Source organism: Trachypithecus francoisi, unplaced genomic scaffold (assembly GCF_009764315.1).
Source record: "Trachypithecus francoisi isolate TF-2019V2 unplaced genomic scaffold, Tfra_2.0 Lachesis_group8, whole genome shotgun sequence".
NCBI lineage: Eukaryota > Metazoa > Chordata > Mammalia > Primates > Cercopithecidae > Trachypithecus > Trachypithecus francoisi.
In genome coordinates, this window is record NW_022681473.1 from 30,190,226 (window position 1) to 30,203,365 (window position 13,140).

Genomic DNA, 13,140 nt, shown 5'->3' on the forward strand with positions numbered 1-13,140 from the left:
ACAGGCAGAAATGGCCAGCCCTAGAGATAATTGGGCTTTAAATGGGTTTAGATATTCTAAAGTGCCTCACGATGGTCAGAAAGAAGGCTCTGGAGTAAGGGTGGGCATTAGTAGCCCCTATACTCATCTCACCATTAGTCTTTATTGAACACTTACTATGTGCCAGAAACTGCTAGGCCAGGTACTTTACATACATCATCTCATTTAATACTCACAGCAATCTTGGGACATATATGATATTATCCCCTCTTTGAAGATGAGGAAATTGAGCCTCAGAAAAGGTTAAGTAATTTGCCCAAGGTCATATGGTTAGAAGGGGGTGGTGTTGAGCCAGGAATCCAGTCTGTCTGACTGGAAGTCCTTATCTCTTTTTCTGACAGTAACTACTGCTCTGGGCACTGACTGTCATTTGTCTACATCTGTACAAGGTATTTCCATTTCCATTTCATGCACTTTTGAAGTAAAACAGGAATGTTGATTTCTGAAGACTGTTTTTCTCTGGCATCCATTTCTTCAGACATTCTGCACTGCAGACATTTCCCCCCGTGATGATGGGGTCCTTGCTACAACATGCTGTCACAAGATCCAGATGAGATCGTGCATATAAAACATCTTGCTCGGAGCATGACACAGAGGAGATTCTCAACTCACTAGCTTCCATTAGGACTGTGTCACTCCCTCAGTCCCCAGCACTGCCTGTTCCTCTTTACCTTTGCAGGCAGTGGGGAAAATGTCCAAGGAGACCTAGATTCTGAGTGTTTCTTGGACACAAGTGCTGGCAGCTTTGTACAGGAGTATCTCTCAACATCCCTGGAGTCCACATTCTGAATGTCCTGTGTGATGCTGGTATCACCAACTCTGTAGACCCTGAGCCTGCTCGCCATAACTGAGCCTTTGTGTCAAAACAGGAAAATGATGAGAGGTGACTCCGATAAGAAACTCCGAGAAGTTTCTGCATCAGATCCTATACCTGAGAAAAACTGTCATGAAGAGGCAGCACAGCATACAGGCTAGAAGATCAAATCTGGAATTACACAAATCAGGGTGTGAATATTGGCTCTGTTCCTTCCAGCTCTGTGACCTGGGGCAAGTTACCTAACCTCTCTGAGTCTCTGTTGCAGCTGTAAAGCAGAAATAGTTATAACTATTTCACAGCTTTATTAGGAAAAGTGCATGATATAGTGATATTAAGTGCTTAACAAGAGCCCGGTTCACAGGAAACACTAAATACATGTTTGTTGTTATTATATTGTTGTTAAATGCCAAAAAAAAAAATCTGCTGACATTTGTTTTGCAGAATAATAAGCAATTGATAAATGACTTTTCTCCCCAGCTGGCTAAGTCTGCTGTTTGATAGGTTTGAATGAATCAGTCAGCTGTTGAAGTCTCACTGAGTGCATGCAGCATGCCCTGGTGCGTCTAGATGCAGGGGCTTGGCAGGCCCGGAGGCCAACAGGCTTAACAAGATATGCTAGCTGAACAGAGCAAGATGAGACATTTGAAAAGTCTACTTGAAATATTTAAATACAAAGTAATTTGGCAAGGAGAATCAGGAGAGCTGATCTGCTCTAGGCCTCAACTTCCCCATCTGCACAAGAAAAGGGCTGGACTTTATGTCACTTTCTTGTGTCTCTGACCTTTATGAGCAAAAGAGGCTGATTCTGCCAGGACCATATTAGCTGCCCTATGAGTGCATCTGGCAATTCCTAGTTCTGCAAAGTCTGGAAAAACTTGGCATCTGATGCCCCTCTACAAGTCAGAGTTTTGCAGGGCTCACGCAGGCCCACCAGCTAGGGCACATCTCCCCTGCCCCCAAGTCTCCTGATGACCCACCAATTCCAACATCTCCCAGCTCCCACCATATGCAATCACAGGAGACATCGTTCCAACTGGAGTTCCCAGTCCGCAAGGAAGAGAGAGATCTTCTCTAAACAGGGTCCTGTCTGTTTCCAGCATAAACCACCTGACATGTTCAGAAGGAGAGTTCTTCCTTTCCTCCATAGCTTCAGAAAATCATTCTTTTGCACGTTCAGAGGGGGAAAAGTTGGCAACAAAACTTGACTTTTTACCAGAATGAAAACTTTCTTTGGGGTTAAGGAAACATTGCCATCTGGTGGCATAATATAGAAATAACTAGACAGAGTGATGAGTTTCTAATGCCGAAAAGATGAAGTCGCAGAATTCCAATCAGAAAGAACTAGAAGGGTCCTTAAAGCTTAGATCCAATGCCTTTACTTTACTGAGTAATGGAAATATTGTAGAGAGATGGCTTGTGAATTTCAAGACTAGAACTCAGATCTTCTCATCTTTATGTGAGTAAGTCAGCTCTCTCCCATCTCCACGACTCTGCAACCCAACATATACACACCTCATACTTTAGCCTGACATCCTTTAAGAATTCAGGCTGGCAGGACCAGGATCGTTTTCATCCTACATGTTCCCTCGTGCTTTTTATCAACATCATGGGAGGCAGAAGACAGAGATCAGAGGCACTTTCAACTAGCCACCAGCTAGAGCATTTACAAAGATAAGGAGGAGGCCTATCAGAAGCCAGAGGAAGAAAGAATGGGTTGATTAGGTAACTGAAATTTCTGTTTCATGTTTCCAGCTCAGGAGGCAGTGGGGCTTGCATTAACGCTCTAAATCGGCAAGAGATATTTGACCTAACAGTAGGGGATGCCTCCTGTTTGGGGATTTTGGATCCTGAAGATAGTAAGTTCAGTGACTTGAGTATAAAAACCCTCATTATTTATGCAAAGTGTGAAAATCTATTATTGTGTAAATTGAGCCATGCAATTATAGGCATAGTCATTTCCACCTCTTATATTTGCATATTCCTTTGCAGTTCACTACATGCTTCAACATATTTAAAATTATTTAATCTTTATAAACACCCTATGGTGGGAATTATTACTCATTAGTAATGAGGAAATAGAGGTTTGGGAAAGTTAAGCAACTTCCCTGAAGTCACAGCACTATCAATGGTAGCATGAGGACTTGAAAGAAGGGAGGAAACTTAATATTTAATCTACTCTGGGTCAGGTGAGGTACAAAGTGCTTCCAAAGAAGCTATCAGTGGCTTCTCCCCTTGGGGAGTAGCAAGAGATCAATCACTCATTCCTTGTTCTTCCAACCTGACCACCGTAGAGGCACCCAGTCTTCCTGCAGCTTCCCTATCCAATTGTTATTTGCTTGACTGTAGAACATACTAAAAAGCCATATGACATTCATGTTAATTTCAATTTGACTTGGAGAAATTTTTCAAGATATTCCAATATCCTCCGAGGCATGACAGGACTCAGCCTAACAGGCCACCAGCCTGGGTCTTTGAGGCTGTTCAAAGGGCTTTTCACCCAGTCACCACCTGAACCATTTCCAAATAGCCCTTTTGTAATGTCCTGACAAAGAGGATTCTCTGTGCCTCCTTTCCTGGGTCCTCACCTCTAAGCATCAGGGCCTAAAGCCCAGTCCTCAGACCACTACTCTTCTGGATCTAATCTCTTTCTGTAAGGGGAGGTCATCTTGTCTCATGCCTTTAAATGCCATGTGGACACTGATGATGCACATATACTGATACCCAGAACCCCAGCCTCTCCCTCTGCACTCCCAACTCATATGTGCAGTTGTCTACTCAACATCTGCATGGCGATGTCTAAGGCCCACATTCAAACTCCTGGTTTTCTCCAATCCCTAAGTCATCCTTTTACAACCTTTCCCATCATAGTAAGTGGAAATTCCATTCCTCCAGTTTCTCCAGTCAAAAACTTTGGCATCATCCCTGGGTCCCTCTTTTCCTCTCATAAGCTAATCCATCTGTAAATCCTGTCATCTCTGCCTTCACAGAATTTTCTACTTCTCATCCTCTATCACTGCCTAGCCATCTTCACCTGGACAATTGCAATAGCCTCTGACCTGGTCTCCTTGTACAGCAACTAGAGTTTTTCTTTTCTTTTCTTTTTTTTTTTTTTCGAGGCAGAGTCTCGCTCTGTCCCCTGGGCTGGAGTACAGTGACATGATCTCGGCTCACTGCAGACTCCTTCTGGGTTCACACCATTCTCCTGCCTCAGCCTCCCTAATAGCTGGAACTACAGGCGCCTGCCACCACGCCCGGCTAATTTTTTGTATTTTTAGTACAGACAGGGTGTCACCATGTTATCCTGGATGGTCTCGATCTCCTGACCTCGTGATCTGCCCACCTTGGCCTCCCAAAGCTCTGGGATTACAGGCGTGAGCCACCACGCCTGGCCTAGAGTTGTTCTTTTAAGATGTAAGTCAGAACATAACACCCTATTGCTCAAAAACTTCCAAGGGCTTGCCATCTTACCTCAGTTGCTCCATGATCTAGCCCACTCCCCTCTCTAACCTGACCTCCTACCACTCTTCCCCTGCTGCCACCTCTTTATCATATTGCTACTTTCTGTCTCACCCATTCAACATGTAAGAAACTAAAGAGCAGGGATTTCATTCTATTCCATGCTGTAACCCAGGGCCTAAACAAAGTCTGGAGCATGGATGAGGCTCAATACATCCTTCCTGAAACACAGACACCTTTTCCCTCAGCCTGGTTTGTTCCTTAATATCATCAATCTGGAGCTTGATGTAACTGCCTCCCACTGCATTTTCAACGTGGACCTTCTTACACTGTGCCCCATGCCGAGGGAGTCCTGTGAGCCCCAAGAGCTTCACACCACGTTTCCCACTCCCGGCAAGGCTGTGATGGGCATGCCCTCCAGGCTTCTAGCCATCTCTTCAGGGTGCGGTTTCTCAATGACCATGTGATCTTCCCATTGGCAGTTCTAGATAAGTACAAACAGCCGAATGGTGCCAGAGAGTAGAGCCAAGCAGGAACTGAGAGTACACTGATTCTGATGATGCACCAGGTGTGCTCAGATGCCAGCCAAGACCACACAAGTCAGGGGCTGACAGTTCCAGATAAGCACAAACAACTGAATGATTTCTTGAACTCTTTCCCCAAGTCCGGGGAAAGAAAGAGCTAAAACTAAAAAGATTGAAGAGGAAACATTTTGAGGGGAAATGAGAAACATCAGGGTACACGCTTGGATTGGTGGTGTGTCACTGGAGAAGACAGTAACCTTTTGGGGAGAACTAGGAATTCCAAAGACGTTCCTCACACCTGCAATGTTGCCAGACTTTCAAACCCTACAACCTTTGGATCAACAAGACTTCTTTTTTTAAAATGCAAGTGTTTCCGGGCCATTAATCATTTACAGCTTATTATAAATTGTTGCTGGCCATTTGGTATCAACCCTCCTGTGGAAATAAGAGTATTGATGGGAAGCAGATGGAATGGAATGGTACTCTGTAGGACAAATGCTTTAAAAGATTAGTTTGGCAAAAAGTGGGGTCCCTGCGTAACCAGAGGGCCATGAAAAGAACAAAGGATACTTTGGGAAGCAGACAGGCTGAGAAGAAAAAAGGGATTATCTCCTGGAGACAGGGAAATGGCTGAAAAAAGAAGATGGCTGGGCACTGAACAAAAGCAATAGTGCCCACTCATGATAACTGATTGTTAAGTTCTCAGAGATTTTGCAAACCATTTGTTAAACCCAGCCATTATTAGAAATTAAAATATAAACTTACAATAAAGTAAGTTGTATTTAGAAACAAAGGTAATAAACACTCAAAACTTACCAGTTCTTAATTATGACTACATTTTACTATTGTCTGTGCTCTGGAAGTTATTCATGGCCACTGTAGTTATAGAGTGAGAATACTCTATAATAGTGCACTTTACATATCTCTTCCCAACTCTGTTTTGCTGTGTCACATTGGTAGATAGAAACTGGCCATGGTAGGAGCATTTACACCATGGAAATTGGCAGACACTACAGATCAAGGCTTGATTTATTGTTTTGTTGACTGTCCAGACCAAGGCTTGATAAAACTTATTTTGCAAAAGGCCAGATATTAAGTAATTTTGACTTTGATCCATTCAATCTCTGTCCAACCTACTCGACTCTGCCTCTGCTATTGTAATACAAAAGCAGCCATACACAATATATAAAACTAGTGGACATGGTTGTGTTCCAGCAAACTTTATATACAAAAACAGGTCAGGGAACCAGATATGGCCCCTAGACCATAGTTTAATAAACCCCAGTCTAGACTTATAAAAAGTGGTGGAGAAATGTTAATAATGCAGATTAAATTCTAAAATGTGACTGTAGCCAATGCATGGTGAATAGCAGAAAAAGACTGAGGCAATATTCTTCCAGTATTCAAAAACTATTATCCAGTTCAACAAAAATGTTGCTCGTGTTGTTAACACATGATTGAAGGCCCAATGTCTAGCTCTGTTTTTTCCCTTTCTTCTTACTCATTAACATAAAGGGAAATCTCAGCCCACATTCTTATCGGAATGGCACTTGTTCGTCAATTGCAGTAATAGACTGGATACACTATAGATACAAGAGCCTCAAACAAAAATCAACAAGAGCATTCTACGGGGATCAATTAGTTATAAGGAATTTATAATCAAGAGTACTATATATTTTAAATTGTGATTACACAATCTTTGTATCAATAAATATTTACCAGCACACCAGGGAACACTACTTTTTTAATGTCCCTCAAGCTATTTTGTTAAAGCATAAGCCAGGTAGTACAGGGTGTTACAATATTTGCAGACGAATCATGGACCATCCGCAACATTTGTTCTTTTTCCATCATTCACCCCCTGTCCCATCCGTATGGCAGCTCAGAGAAGGTCTGTAAGGATCACAGCCCAACTTCCCCAAGCATCCACAAGGAACTGCCCAGTCTAGAATCCCTGAGAATCACAGGGATCCACATGAGATCCATTGCCTTTTCAAACTGAACCCCGAAGTTTCCACTAGAGACATACATACTAGGACCCTTGAGTCCCTACACACCACTCCTGGGAAGTCAATGCTATTTTCAAACAAAATTGGGTGTATGTCTGACAAACATGTTGCACATGTAAACTAAGCATATTGTGGGAAATTTAGGCCATGTGGTCATATTACTGAACACTTGTTTTCTGCCTCCATTTCCAATAAGCCCGTTCATGGGAAAGTTTTAAAACATTGACCAATGAATTCATGAAGATCAATTATTTAGCAGAACATCTGAACTTAAAAAATAAAGATGATTTTAAATGTTTTATTATTCTTGAGGAACACAATTTCTAGCCAAGACAGAGAATCAGGCCAGTCTAAGAGTGATGCTATTTTAAGTCTACTTCGGAAAATGCTGCCTAGTTCCAGGACCATTAACGATACTGCTGCATATAGTGTGGTCAAACAGTCAAAACATGTAGCCCTAGAATTATGACCCTAAGAATTGTATACGATTCTACAACTTGTTCATGTTTAGTTTTGGCTTGGGACCCTATTTACATTCCTATTGCCTCTATTAGGCTGTGTGCTGTTAAAGACAATGACAATGTTTTGTTCTAATTTCCCAAATGAGTGACACCTTTCACAACATTAATGTAACACCTTTCACAACACCTCCATCACTGCACAAGAGAGAAACAGATTTTGCACAGCTGTTGGGGTGTAACTTAGCGTCCCTGAACACTGCACTGGAAGAGAAAAATGTGCAGGCACCTTGTTCATTCTCGCACAGGGAAGGAAACAGGTTTTGTGTACTAAAAAGAGCAGCAGACTTGTCATGAGAGCTGGGTTCAGACGCCAGCTCTGACCATGAACAAGCCTCTTGCTTCACACCTCCTGTATCCCTCCATTTATCCCCATCTCCAGGGATGCCCCTCAAGTCCAGCAGTGATGTCTCCCACATCCACCAAGGTCGCATACAGGTTCTTTAACAGAGTGCACAAACGCTTCATGGTCTTCTCCCTAACCCAGTCTCTGTTGCACTTTATGCCACACCACTCCGTTCTTTGTTCCAGCCACATTGGCCTTTCAGTTCTTCGTATATGCAAAGCTTCTCCCTGCTTCTGAGCCTTTGCTTATGCTCTTCCTTCCCTCTCTCCAACCATAGACTTCATTTCATCTGGCTGACTCTTCCTTATCCTGCAGACTTAATGCACTGCTTTAGAAAAACCACCTCTGTGTCCCTAGACTAGGACAACTTATGGCCTTTATACATTCCCATAGCATCTTGTACTTCTTTTTCATGACATTTGTCTCTAATGTATTTAATAGACTATCTGTTACCCTTGGAAACAGACTAGGTTAGACTAGAAACTCCAAGAGGTCAGGGACATGTACATCTGCCCCCTACAGTATCCTCATTTTCTAGCACATAGTAGATATTCAGTAAATGTGTTGAATGAGAAGTTTTATCTCTCTGAAACTCATTTACAAATGGCAATAATGCCCACTTCACAGGACCTTCATGAGGACTCCATCTGATAACCCATGTAAAGCCCTTGCATGGTGTCTTCTATATGGCTGACAATAAATGTTTGTTGAATGACTATAAACACTGTAACTTCTAAGATGCCACCTCTTTAAATGAGTCTAGTTTAAGGACTAGGTTAGTAATTAGCACTTGTGAAGGTTTCTTTATTAGGTGATTAATGCAACTTAAACCTTGGGTGTTGAGGCTAAGGTATTATTAAGACAAGTGTTGATTGGCATTTGCTGGGAATAGATAGTCACCTCGTGCCAGACCAAGACATATAGAAATGTTGTCCTGGGGGATGGGTTCAAGGGAGCTCAAGGGACAGAACAGAGCTGTCTATGGTTGAGAAGTGTAAGGGGAATCCATTATACAGATAAAGGCACAATGATCCTTCCAGGGTAGTGAGTTTAATATTCTTCACACAACTCAAAAAAATCATTTCCCTTTCATTCTTTCTTAGGAATGTCATAGGTAGTATGTTCAATCAAAGCAAAGAAATAAACCAAGAGACAGAAAGATATGGGATCCAGGACACAGTTGGTCTAACACAAGAAATGGGAGACCAGAATCCCCAGGATGAAGGAGATAAGAAAACCTAGGAGGACAAGTGACTGACCAAGCAGAATAGCCACTGGAGCAGGTTGGAGTGCTCTGGAGCAATGTCGACAAGGGGAAAAGGTAGAGCTGAGAAACGATCTCACTGAGAGAAGAGTTAGAGAAAGAGCCAGGAGACAGATTTTAGAAAACCAAGCAAAGGAAAAATGAGATAATTGTGAACTCCAGGATGAGACTAGGGTTGGGGTTGGAGGGGGTGAAGGAGGATAAGGAATTAAAAAAAATAAAGTAAGTAACCCTACCACATTACATAAACAATATTTACATAATCATAACATAAATACTGACCTGTGTCTTAACTAAAAGAGTAATATTACTTCCAGGAGGACAGGGAAAGAGAAATGTGCATATAGGTGGGGAAAGTGAGCACGGTGTGAGGAAGGCCCTGTAAGTGATCTAATCCCTATATGGCAATAAACTCAACAAATAATAAATAAATGAATAAATAATACAAGGAGACAGGAAATACATCTAGGCATGTTTTTGAGAAATACAAAGACCAGAAACAACACCTGAAAGGACAGAACACAGGGCTGGGAGGAAGGGAGTTAGACCGCTCTTGTTTATTACAAACCTGTAGTACTATTTGAGTGTTTAAACTATAAACATGTATTTCTTTGAGTAAAAAAAAAAAAAAGAAGAAGAAGAAAAATAGATTTAAAAGAAACCAGGATGGAAGTATGGCAAACAGTGTTTGAGTGATTTTTATTTTTCTGTATTTCTCAGTTTTTTGAGAAATGCCCACCTTTACATTCCTGGCAACCACCATTCTACTTTCTGTCTCTATGAATTTGACCACTCTAAGTAGCTGATATAAATGGAATCATATAATATTTGTCCTTTTGTGACTGGCTTTATTTCATTTAGCATAATGTCCTCAAGGCACATCCATGTGGTGGCATAAATCAGAATTTCCTTCCTTTTTAAGACTAATATCCCATTGTGTGTATATAACACATTTTGTTTATTCATTCACTCATTGGTGGACACTTGGGTTCTGCCAGGTGTTAGCTATTGTGAATAATGCTGCTATGAACATGGGTGTACAAACATCTCTCCAAGATCCTGTTTTCTCCATTCTTTGGAGTATATATCCAGGAATGGAATTGTGGTATTATATGAGTAATCTATCTTTTTTAATTTTTTGAAGAGCCATCATACTGTTTTCCACAGCAGCTGCACAATTTTACATTCCCACCAACAGTGCATGAGTGTTCCAGTTATTCCACATCCTTGCCAACATTTGTTATTTTCTGTTTTTTTCATAGTAGCCATCCTAATGTATGTGAGGTGATATTTTAATGCAGTTTTGCATTTCCCTAATGATTAGTGATGTTGAGCATCTTTTCATGTGCTCATTAGCCTTTATTTTTGACGTGCTGATATCAACAAGAGTCATGGCTCATATTGCACCTGCGTAATCCTCCTTTACTGCACCTGGCACAGACCATGGGCAATTAGGCACTAAAAATACTTAATGAAGAAGCAGAGAAGAGGTAGTAAAACTTCATGGTTAAGCACATGGGTTTTGGAGTCTCCTAGACCTTGTTTGAATCCCCATTCCACACTCATGAGCTGCTGGCTATAGGACCCTAGGCAAGTTACATCCCTCTGTGAGTTTGCTCATCTGTAAAACAAGGAGAGCAAAACAGCTTTGGTCACAGTTGTGAGAATTAATTGAGATAATGCAGAATATCTCTTCCCTATTACGTTCCCTGTCCTATTCCTAGAGGAGAGCATTTTTCACTTCCTTTAATTTTTCTTCTGGTATTTGCATCCACATTTATAAATAATATACTATGCTGCTATTCTTTGGTATGGCAATTTTAGACATTGTGGTAAGTGAGGATTTAGGTCTCTTATACCCCACTGTGCCTACCCCTGCTTCCAAATGTCACAACTTTGGGTTAACTCAATAAGAAATGTTTGCAATTTAATAACTATGTACATCTTCATTTTTCACCCATTAGTCAAGAAGTACACCATGATTTCATTTCCTTTCTTGAATATTGTTTTTTGTTTTTCCAGGAGTTAACCATTGTCTTCTTTACTTTTCATCTGCTTGGGGGTTTTTGTGCCTTTTATTCTTTTTCGGCAAATGTAAAACACACCTGTTACACACATTTTTAATACTACTTTCCAAATGTTTATGCCAATCAGATATTCATTTTGTGTTTTCCCCGATGCTGTCCTTTCTGAAGCTGCCCATTCCTTGTCACCCTGGACATGCTCTCCCTGGGACCCCTCTAGCTGTGCCTCTGTATCATGTGATCTCCTGATTCCCAGATCTCATTACTTCCACTTTCTTGAACTATGTCCTTGTTCTGGCAAAGTGCATCTTCCTGAGATACTTGCCAAGATTAGGTGCACAGGAGGTAGAATTTTACAGTTATTATATGCCTGAGAAGATTTGAATTGTTTCTTCACAGTAGGTTTTTTTAATTGGGATGGAAATGAAATTCTAGTTAAAAATCATTTCCTTTTAGCAAGTTTAAGGTATTACTCTTTTACTTTCAGCATCCAATATTGATATAGAGAAGTCTAATGCCATTCAAGTCCTTTGTATGGACTCCCTCTGGAAGATTTTAGGATCTACTTGTCCTAACATTTCACAGGGATAGGTTCTGATGCAGTTCTTGAAAAGTCCATTTTTTTCTGGGTACAAGATGGATTTTATCAATCTGGAGGCCTGTGACATTTTATTCCTGAAACTTTTCTTGTAATACTCCTTCCTTTCCTCTATTCTCTTTCTGAGACTTCTTTTAGTCACACACAATCTCCTGGGTTGATTCTCTGTTGTTGTTTTTGAGATCTAAAGTTCTATCATTTCAACATTAAGTTCTAAATTCTGTTTAATTTTTTTTAATTTTTATTTTGTCTTTTATGTCTTTAATTTCCAAGATCTCTTTCCTCTTCACTAATGAATCTGCTTCCATGGCAACTTGTACTTCTTTTAGGTATGCAATATCTTTCTTTATCTCTGCAAAGAATTACAATTATATAAAAGTTTCTGCTTTTTAACTTAATTTTCACTTCCCTGCCATTTCGCTGCTCTTTACACTACCAAGTTTTTTTTTCCTCTTCTTTTTTTTAAATTCTTTCAATAAAGTTGGAAGTTTCCTCAAAAGTGATCCTGCCTTTTGATCTTTATTTCCACCCCCCCCCCCCCTCGCTGCCCAGGTCTAAACCTTTTATTTTTATTTATTTATTTAAATTTTTTACTATACTTTAAGTTCTAAGGTACATGTGCACAACGTGCAGGTTTGCTACGTATGTATACATGTGCCATGTTGGTGTGCTGCACCCATTAACTCATCATTTACATTAGGTATATCTCCTAATGCTATCCCTCCCCGCTCCCCCCACCCCACAACAGGCCCTGGTGTGTAATGTTCCCCTTTCTGTGTCCAAGTGTTCTCATTGTTCAATACCCACCTATGAGTGAGAACATGCGGTGTTTGGTTTTCTGTTCTTCCGATAGTTTGCTGAGAATGATGATTTCCAGCTGCATCCATGTCCCTACAAAGTGCAAGAACTCATCCTTTTCTATGGCTGCATAGTATTCCATGGTGTACATGTGCTACATTTTCTTAATCCAGTCTGTCATTGATGGACATTTGGTTTGGTTCCAAGTCTTTGCTGTTGTGAATAGTGCCGCAATAAACATGTGTCCATGTGTCTTTATAGCAGCATGATTTAAAATCCTTTGGGTATATACCCAGTAATAGGATGACTGGGTCAAATGGTATTTCTAGTTCTAGATCCTTGAGGAATTGCCACACTGTCTTCCACAATGGTTGAATTAGTTTACAGTCCCACCAACAGTGTAAAAGTGTTCCTATTTCTCCACATCCTCTCCAGCACCTGTTGTTTCCTGACTTTTTAATGATTGCCATTCTAACTGGTGTGAGATGGTATCTCATTGCGGTTTTGGTTTGCATTTCTCTGATGGCCAGTGATGATGAACATTTTTTCATGTGTCTGTTGGCTGCATAAATGTCTTCTTTTGAGAACTGTCTGTTCATATTCTATGCCCACTTTTTGATGGGGTTGTTTGCTTTTTTCTCTTTTGATCTTTAACATTGAGATACTAAACAACCAAGTAAAATCCAGAGGTTCGTAGTAAGGGCCTGATCAGGGGTCATCACCGGAAACTGTTCAAGTGGTGAGCTG